Here is a 9762-nt window from a genome sequence, read left to right on the forward strand (position 1 = left end):
CCCAACTTGAGGATCGGTGAGGAACCCATCTAAAACTTTAGCTGAAATTGAAATATATGTGCAAATAAACACTAATAAAGGCACTGGTGAAATTTTAAATAAAAAAAAAAACACAAGAAGCTAAACTAAAATTATTTCAAAGTGAAGTAAATACCTTTCGCTTCAATATTCATTTCCACATATTTCAATACAATGATATTTTATATATTTTTAAATTGCTTAAACTTGCACTTTATTTTTAACTTGCTCACCCTGCATAAACCAACTAATACCATAACCTCATTTTGAAGCTATTCTTAAAGAATGCAGTTCGTATACAACAAAAAAAAAAATATATCGTTTAAAAGGCTGTTCTAATAAGAGATACTAGCGACACATTTGGTGACAAACTTTTAACTTTGATTTTTTTATTTTTGGCCTATGGAACCGACCACTGTGCATCAGTAGTACTTCGATTTGAGTAAAAACATAGCAGAGATGTAAAAATTCACAATCATTTGATTCAACGATTGCCATGCTGATTTGATTGTAAGCCAGTTTGATTGCTCTATCTGTGATTGTAAAAAATAGAGTCTACACTCAACTTGATTGTAAGTACTTCGTTTGCAATCAGCTTGATTGTAAAGAGTTAAGAGACGCATCAAAACACTATGATTAAAGACAAATAAATAAATGTAAGACGCGATATCATCCGAAGAGATTTAAGGCGGAGCTTCACTTCCACTTTGCGTTGTATTCCTTTTAATTTTTCCTACAAATTGGCAGAACAAGGCCTACATGTTTTATGCCGACGATGATGAGTTCTCACTGAGAAGTTTTCATGGCAGAACTACACTCAGAGTGCTTGCCATATCACTGCAGAGGGTCGACCCCGCATAGAAAAACGTTCTTCTAGTTGAAAAAACTTGTTGCTAAATTTTTATGTTGCTTTTCCCGGGGCGTGAACCCAGGATCTTCGGTGCGGAGCACGCTACCATCACACCACCATCTCCATGGTATAAATATACAAGTAAATTCACTCTATGACGCCGGCATCTTAACCATCTTAATCGTGTGAGTTTAGCTGGCATGATGATATTTCATGTTACCAGAGTGAATATGAACACATTAATTTTAGATCGTAAGCTGACACTCGTGTGAGAACACAAAATTAACAAATTAATTATTGAAAAAAAAACGGGAGTCCAAAGGAAACTTGCAGTTTCAACAGAGTTGAGGCAAAGAAAGGGTGCTAGAAGCATTGGTTCATTGTACATTAAGTATTTATTCCCCTAAGTTCTCGGGGAAGCTTAAGTGCTGGCCGAATTGCGACGACAGTACAGCGCCACGTAATAAAGGCAGCCGCTTGGGGCTGTGGTCCGTCTACTACACCGATTATCCCGGGATCAACTCCCAGATGCCGTAGTCTGGTCGTATGCCTGAGGTTCGAAAATGATCTTGGGGCACAATAAAGTAGGGCAGCTGGCACATATATATCGATTACTCCAAATTAACCGAAGGAGTTGGTTCTACTGTTTACGGTGTCCATCCAAGAATAGGTTGGTTTCAAAAGCTGCCAGATCACTGTAGTATATCTAAGGCAGAAATTATAGCAGTGATGTTAGCCGCAGCAATTCTGTAGGAAGCGTGCTTAATCCGCAAGCTGTGTCAATACTCGTATGAAAAATGTTGAAAATCGCAAAATATCAAAAGCGCTACGTTTTTTTTTCAAAATCGATATTAAATGCAACAATTTTGGAATGCGTGATTTGAGTTCATTTGTTTATGCTTTAAACAAATTTTTCAAATAAGTTTTAAATTGAAATCGAAAAAAGTTTAATAACACAGTAGTAACCTGTGAGTTACCTAATTGCTTGAACCGATAAATGGTTTAAAATTTAGGTTCAGATTTCTAACCGGGTGTGTAAGAGGTTTCGTCAAAGCAACTGCTAATTTTTTGCTTTGAGTGTAGTTGGCCCTTCTATGGAAGCTATCTACCGCCGACCATTAAACTGCTCAATTGTATTTACGTTTACATAACATAGAAATGAAAGCACATTTAAGAATTTATATGAACCAAAGAAAGCTTCTTTTGCGGTAAGTAAACTTAAAAAAAAAAAAAACAACGATCATGAAATATGAAATCTATTTTGCCGCCAATGCATTGCATCATTTCCGTTGGCGATAAGTCGCAGACGTTGCGCATTTTTCTTGGCAACATCGCCTCAATTCCTTACTAACCGCCTCTAGCCACTTTTCCGCCTTTTTGCGCGATTGCTTCTGCGTTAGTTCCGCCGATTTAATTCAATTTTCAAAGCAGAAATTCCACGGTTAATAGAAAAATGTTACATTTTGAATGCTTGGTTGCGTTTCCATTGTAAATATATATGCTTTATATCTAGTATATCATGTGCACATAAATGCATACTTTTGAAATTGTACAGGGGTTCCAGTTGAGCTCGACGATTGGCCAGCTTAGTACCCATAAGAGTGCTTTCTTATTCTTGATCCTGTTTTGCAACAACCAGTAAAACAACTTAAAACTCTACATATGTATGTATTATATGTATATAGATGGGTATGAGTGTACATTTTACAGCTTTACTGTGCAGGTTTTCTCGCCTGCTTTTTTATTTCAGCTACTCTACCACCACCAGCACTCACATGAGATTTTTAACCATTAAAATGGATTTCATTGCAATTCAAACTACTCAAATAGCATATTACAGCTTAGAATTCATTCGTATTTGTAAATATATGTACGTATTTAAAGCAGTGGTGGCCAATGACATGCATTAACGAATTTTGTATACGTTCAAAGTCCCGGTAAAAAGGTATAAAAGGTTCAGTTCAAAAATAAGCGGCATTTTTGTTCAAAGCTAGGGATTATAAAACCCGATTAGTCACTTCATTGCGGGAACAATTTTTGATGTATTTATTAAAATAATTCAAGGAGCAACAGAGTAACCATGGTATTTTTAAGAAAGTGGGCTTAGTATTAGAGCTTGTGATATTCGATCAATCGATCACTGGAATGGTCTAATATTCAATATTCGAGTTTCAGAATTCCATTAGCTCAAATCGAATAATCGTGCATATTCTGAAAATTATCACGAAACTAGCGTTGTCATATCTCTGAAAAAAAAGGTATTGGCAGTATATTACTGCCTCATAAAATTGCCACTCCCCGGGCCATAGTTATTTGTTGTTACTCAAATATGTAGTTATAAAACCGTCCGCATTTTCCGACTAATGAGGTCAATTTAAATTTAATTCAATGTGCTCATGTATAGACTGTTTCGAAATTGTGGTTATAAACTTTGCTCTCTTCCTGATACAAAGATACACTTTTTTTAGTTTCATACACATTTTTCAAGAAATCGGTGTTCAAGTCACAGACCTACCTTTTGTTTCGGAAACTTATTAGTCCCGATGACCGCAAAAAAATTATTACAAATTTTAAAAATTTCCACTTTTGGCCATTTTCTCACATTCTCATCAAAATATTGATTTTTCGCGAATGTTCTGTATGCTTACTTATGTTTTTCTCTTCGAAGTCAAAAAGTTCGAAAACGTTTACTTGGAAACAGCACTTTTGAGACATACCATTCCAAGATTTCGATGTCCAGAAATAAATCAATTTAACAAAGATTCAGCAAAGAGGACATATTTGGCACATGCAGGGCGCATACGCAATTTTTTTGAATGGTTTTTAAAAACCGAATTATCGTTGAGATGTGATTAGATAATCGAAATAAATCAACTATTCGTATAGTGAAATTCAACTAATAATACAAATCATTTTTACTCAAATTGAAATTCAGCACATTTGATCTCTCTTTAATTTTAACCGAAAATTAAGAGGTTGTAGGGGTTGATGATTAATGCTATTGTGGGCCAGTTAGGAATGACTTTGGGGACTCTTCTGGGGTCCTCCAGAGATGATTTGATGACCACTTCGAAGTCATTTGTGGATCAGTTCAGGGTGTTTTAAGGAACTCTTTCGTTTCATTTGTGGCGGTTTCGGAATGATTTATGGGTATTTCGGTGTCCGTCCGCTCAAATGTCAGGAGGCTCATTCATATATGTTTTCAAATTCAATTGTAATTCAAAAATTGGCAACACTTGTAAGAGGCAGGATCTTCCTTTTCGTTAGAGTTCGAAGTTAAAGTAGATAGCACGTTTAGTCTGTGTTTTATGCATATATTTCTTAAGTAACTCTTTTAATGGCATAGTGAAAAAGTGTGACGTACATTACAAACAACGTCTTGTAATTGAATTTTTAGTGAAATCTGGTGAAAACCCTCGGAAGCAGTTACTGGAGACGAGGCTTGAATATTTCAGTATAACCAAATATATATCACGTGAGTAGTACAAAAAGCAACAATTGTTTCGGAATAAACAAATGGAAGAATTACTAAATAAATGTATTCAGTATTTCAAAACAAATAAAATAATTTTAAAAAAATGTTTAAGTTAAACGGTTTTATTGAAACCAATACTTTCATGAAATAATAATAATACTAAAAGCTAGAAAATAATTAGACAGCTCCTAGGTACTAGTCATCATACTCCTCATCAATCTAGGGCGTTGATCAGACAATTAAATAAAAGCGTTGGGCGCGTGAAATTTCTAAAAATGTGAGGCGTAGCATAACCTTATTAAGGTTTAGTTGGCCTAACTTATGATTATCAATAGAAATTTTACGCGTCCAACGCTTTTATTTAATTGTCTGATCAACACACTAGATTGATGAGGAGTGTAATGACTAGTACCTAGCACCTACCTTATTATTATCTAGCTTGTAGTATTATTATTACTTCATGTAAGTATTGTTTTCAATAAAACCGTTTACCATAAACATTTTTTTTTAATTATTTTATTTTCAAGTTTTTAGTCTTTATTTAATTGCCCATTATTTCTCATTCTATTTAGTTCATTTAGTGACTCATTATTACAAGGACTTTTTTCTGACAATTTGTTACAATCTAAGTCCTCAATACTCGACTCTGCGCCACGTATGCTAGTCGCTCCTCCAACTCCAAAATATTTTGTATGTATGTATCATAGGTCGCTTTCTGTTCATGTATGTATTATGTGTTCCAAATATGGACCAAGTCGGACCACAAATACGATTTTTTTGAATAACCCGATCCTTGCGCCACCTAGCGCCGATTTTTTCACAGGCCGTTTTCTATTCATATATGTATTATGTGTTCTAAATATGAGACAAATCGGACCACAAATATGATTTTTTGAATATATCGATCCTTGCGCCAGCTAGCGGCGATTTTTCTTCATGGGTACCACAAATACGATTTTTTGAAATATTTTTCCAAAAAAGCTTTAACACCCAGACTTATGCATGGAACTCCCTGATTTACAATTATGCTACATCATACTTACAACAACACATGTGCTTATGGTACATCTGCAAATAAACACTTTGAGCATACAAACCATTGTTGTTCTTGCTGTAACATTTTATTTTTCAGTCATGGCTTTTTCGGCTATTTTGTTTTCTTCTATCGCTCCCAAGCGCACATACTCTCATATTTAAGCCCTTTGGAAAATATGCCAAAATAGCTGAATTAAAGTGGAAATTTAGTGCCAAAGCTATTATCGATAAGACCAAACGCACACTCAATTGCCAGCCCTCAGAAGTTCGTGTTTTTTTTTTTTTTTTTGTTAAGTAAATTGCATTTATTTGCGTTGGTTTTCAATTTCAAAATTTTCTCTTGATGGCCATTTTTTAGTGCCTAGCTTAAATATTGTTATTTTTTCGTATTATTTTCTAATTTTATCTTCGAAATTTTTACTCGTTCCTACGTAAACGCTAAGCTCTCCATTTTGTTTGATGGTTTCTTTTCTGGTCTGGTAAGTATGAATTATGTTTATGATTAGTCCAATTGACTGTATAAATGATTTTAAACTTACCCTGTAAAGAATGCAACTACTCTAGAATGAAGCCGGAATGAGTCGCAAAAAGGAGTATGCGAATATAGCCAGTTTTGATCTCTTTATGTGAGTTGGAGTGATCGCTGTTGCTTGTACCTGTTTAAGCCTGAATGGGTAGTGTCGGACTGGTCCTTTTTACACCCCTGGTATCGTCGGACAGGTACTTTTCTACTCTCCTTTGTACTCTCCTTTTATCCCTTAATGTTGGACAGGTGCTCTCGAACAGATCCTTTTCAGACAAGTTCTCTTTCTGCCCGTATGGAAATTCTTACACATTTTGTCATTTTTTAAACTTTACTTCAATGTTTTTGGTTTCCTTTTTTCGTATTGGTATTGTAGAAAAATAAAAATAAAACAAATACTATGACAACACAACATGTGGTATTATTGGAATTTTAGGCTTGTGCTCCATATTTTTATAGCAAGCTGTACTTTTAGACGTGGTATTATAACTTTGATTGGATAACGATTAGTTGTACAGGTATAAAGGAATCGAGATAGATATAGACTTCCATATATCAAAATCATCAGTATCGAAAAAAATTTGATTGAGCCATGTCCGTCCGTCCGTCCGTCCGTCTTCCGTTGACACCATAACTTGAGTAAATATTGAGATATCTTCACCAAATTGGTACACATGCTTACCTGGACACAAAATAGATTGGTATTGAAAATGAGCGAAATCGGATGATAACCACGCCCACGTTTTATATATATAACATTTTGGAAAACACAAAAAACCTGATTATTTAGTAAAGAAGTAAAGGTGTCTAAATCCGGGTGTAACCTAACATTATATTTCAGATAAATTACTTTTCTACATAACACGTGGCACCGCCCGTTTCAAAGTCTTGATAAGTGAAATATAATTGATTCAAAACAATTTTTTGGTAAGCTATAATTTATTATTCTAATCTACGACCTTTTTAAGCGTCCTGCGCATAGATTGGTACCCGGGTACCTTTTGCATATTCAAAAGCCATTTTTATATAATCTACAAATAAAAACGAGTTAAAATTTTGTGGCATCGTGGGAATATGTTTTCTACAAAACGGAGAGACAATTTTTTCAAATATACTTTCATAAAGATAATTGTTTAATAAATTAGTCTTTTATTACTAAAATTAGTTTTTTATTACCAGTTCTCATGTCTGGGATACCCAGGTACCACTAGTAGTTCTCACGTATAAACTGCCTTGTGGTACCCTTGTACCCAGCCATGCGAACTAAGAAGAAAAATTATTCATGAACAGGACGGTTAAACTTATTTTATATCTAAGTTGCCGTGGTCTTTAACCGATCCCGTCCATTTTTACTAGAAATATTTTCTACTATAAGGAAAATATGTGTACACAATTTCATTACGATATGTTAATTTTTCTTCGAGTTGTGGCTTCCGAAACAGAAAATTGCTTAGTCATAAAAGCGGCGGTGCCACGCCCATTTCTTAAAATATGAATTGTTTCCTATTTATTGTTATAAATCCACTTGGGGAATGAAATACCATTTCGTAAATTTTTCTTCAAAACATTCCTTATAGTAAGGGTAACCTCTCTGCCGAATTTTGTTACGATAGGTTCAACGATTTTTGATTTATGATTAATAATATTGGTAAAATTGATTTTATCACAAGTGGACGGTGCGACGCCCATTTTAAAAATTGTTTTCAAATTTTTATCAAGAGTCTCAATATCAGTCACCATTTAACCTCCGAAGAGATCTAAGGCCGCGCTTCTCTTCCAAGTTGCGTCGTGCTCCTCTTGATTTTCCCTACAAATTGGCCGGACGGGACCTACATGTTTTATGCCGACTTTGAACGTTTTCACTGAGAGCTTTTTCATGGCAGAAATACACTCGGAGTGCTTGCCAAACACTGCCGAGGGGCGACCTCGCTTAGAAAAATTTTCTTCTAATTGAAAAACCTTATTTCTAACACTTTGATGTTGCTTTGCGCGGAGTGTGAACGCAGGGCATACGGTGTGGTAGGCGGAGCCCCTACCATCACACTAGTTGTATTATTTACTAAATAATCAGGTTTTATGTGTTTTCCAAAATGTTATACATATAAAAAGTGATCGTGGTTCTCATCCGATTTCGCTCATTTTCAATACCAATCTATTCTGTGTCCAGATAATCTCGTGTACCAAATTTGGTGAAGATATCTTAAGTTATCGTGTTAACGGACAGACGGACGGACGGACGGGCATGGCTCAATCAAATTTTTTTCTTTACTGATGATTTTGTTATATGGAAGTCTATATCTATATTGTTACGAGTATTAGCATAACTAAAGAGTGCTGCCGTCTCTAAGCCAATGCTAAGCTGTGACGTGAATGCACATCAATAATTCAATCATTATGTATCTACATAAACGCAACAATAACTGCAGGAGACACGCATAACTTCGAAGATTGAAGCACAAAAAACGCGTATTTCAGAAATGTCGACACAGATAACATCCAAGATGGTAACCCAACTAGAAGAACAGAAAACGTATATGTCATCACAGATGGAATCCCAAGAGACACGAATTACATCAAAGATGGAAACACAACTGAAAGAACAAGAGGCACCAATAACTGTACAACTCGAAGTGCAGGAGGCGCGCATATCATCAAAATTCGAAGCGCGTATGGACGAGAAGATAACGCAGTTTTAGGAAAAAATCGAAGCTGAGGTGGACTCTTTGAGAGATCGCATACAAGAGTTGCAATTACATCGCCCAGCTGTTTCAGCAAGCAATCCAAAGGTAAAAACACCATCCTTTGACGGTTCTGTCCCTTTCCAGGTCTTTAAGCTACAGTTTGAGAAGACCGCAGCAGTGAACAACTGGAATGCTGAAGATAAAGTTGCTGCACTCTTTGTAGCATTGAAAGGACCAGCTGCCGAAATCTTACAGACTATTCCAGAGTACGAACGGAACAGCTATGAAGCACTGATGGCCGCTGTCGAGAGACGTTACGGAAGCGAGCATAGAAAACAGATATTCCAAATTGAGTTGCAAAACCGTCACCAAAAAGCGAATGAGACTTTGCAGGAGTTTGTCTCGGATATTGAAAGATTGGCTCATCTCGCAAATGCGGACGCACCCGTGGAATACACTGAAAGGGTAAAAATCCAGAGTTTCATAAATGGCATACGAGATGTGGAAACGAAGCGGGCTACATATGCGAATCCAAAACTAACTTTTGCTGAAACGGTATCGCATGCGCTGACTCAGGAAACAGCCTCGCTTTTGAGTAAGCCAGCGTACAAAGCTCATCGCGTGGAAGTGGAATAGCCAGACCGGGTAGACACAATTTTGGAAGCACTGAAGGGATCTCAACAGAAGAGTGCCGGAGTTATTAAATGTTTCATGTGCGGCAACCCAGGTCACATTGCACGTCATTGCGATCTTGGTCCTAATAGTTCCAACAATGTGGGTGGCCGTAAACGCAAAGCTGGCGGAAATGAGCAAGAGCGTGTCGGATGTAAAGAACGAAAACTTGCCCCAACTATTGAATGTCTTGTGATATCTGTGTCGCAGATTTGAAGGAAATCAAGCAGTCTTACTATCAGAGGGAATGTGGATGGTAAAGAGCGTGTACTGACTGTAGATTCGGGGGCATCTCATTCCTTGATTCGATCTGATTTGGTCTACAGGAGAGTAAAGTCATTACCTGGAGCAAGGTTGCGTACGGTCACAGGCGAGTATAATCAAGTCCAAGGCGAAGTGGTATGTGAGGTATTAATTGGAAAAGTTATGGTTCTACACAAATTCGTTGTGGCGGAGATCGTTGATGAAGTCATATTGGGAGCGGACTTCTTGGTTGACCATGACATCA

General features: G+C 36.4%; 1 pseudogene; it reads left to right on the forward strand.

Annotated features, from left to right (window-relative positions):
• Positions 1-8435: 8435 nt before the first annotated feature.
• Positions 8436-8951, forward strand: LOC137254179 (uncharacterized; annotated as a pseudogene).
• The last annotated feature ends 811 nt before the right edge of the window (positions 8952-9762 follow it).

The sequence above is a fragment of the Eurosta solidaginis genome, chromosome 5 (genome assembly GCF_040869045.1).
Source record: "Eurosta solidaginis isolate ZX-2024a chromosome 5, ASM4086904v1, whole genome shotgun sequence".
Taxonomy (NCBI): Eukaryota; Metazoa; Arthropoda; class Insecta; order Diptera; family Tephritidae; genus Eurosta; species Eurosta solidaginis.